Source organism: Tupaia chinensis, unplaced genomic scaffold (genome assembly GCF_000334495.1).
Source record: "Tupaia chinensis unplaced genomic scaffold, TupChi_1.0 Scaffold000130_1, whole genome shotgun sequence".
NCBI classification, from domain to species: domain Eukaryota; kingdom Metazoa; phylum Chordata; class Mammalia; order Scandentia; family Tupaiidae; genus Tupaia; species Tupaia belangeri.
Genome location: NW_006159599.1, coordinates 110,479 through 111,372, shown reverse-complemented (window position 1 = coordinate 111,372; position 894 = coordinate 110,479).

Sequence of the window (894 nt, the reverse complement as noted above, 5' to 3'; positions counted from 1 at the left end):
CGTGCCTGGAATAAAGCCTACCTGATCATGATATAGATACCTTTTCTATAAGTTGTTGGTCACAGTTTGCTAGTATATTGTTGAGAATCTTTGTGTCTATATTCATCAGTGATATTGGTCTATAGATTTCCTTCCTTGTCCTGTCCTTATCTGTTTTAAGGATAAGGGTAATAGAGGCTTCATAGAATGCATTAGGGAGAGATTCACCCTTTTGGATCTTCAGAAATAACTTGAGCAGAATGGGGCTTAACTCTTCTTTGAACGTTTTGTAGAATTCAGAGGTGAATTCATCAGGATCAGGGATTTTCTTTGTTAGGAGGTTGTTTATTACTGATTCAAACTCCTGGTTTGTTATGGGCCTATTCAAACATTCTATAGACTCCTGACTCTATCTAGGTTCATTATATTTGCCCAGGAATATGTCCATCTCATCCAGATTATCTTGTTTATTGGCATGCAGATGTTCATATTATCCTCTAATAATGTTTTGTATTTCTACTATGGCTGTTGTCATTTTGCCTCCTTCATTGCAGATCTGATTCACTCTGTTTCTTTCTCTCTTCTTAATAAGTCTCACTAGTGGTGTATCAATTTTGTTTATCTTATCAAAGAACCAGCTTTTACTTTCATTTATTTTTTGTATAGTTCATTTATTTTTTATTTCATTTATTTCTGCTCTGGTCTTTAATATTTACTTTCTCCTAGAGTTTTTTTTGGTTCTTTTTCCTCTTGCTTTTCCAATTCTGTGATGCATGATGTTAGGTGATCCATTTGCATTCTTTCCATGTTCCTCTTATATGCACTAATTTCTATGAACTTCCCTCTTATGACTGCTTTAGCAGTCATAAAATTATGGAAACTCGTGTCCTCATTGTCATTGGCTTCCCTTAAAAC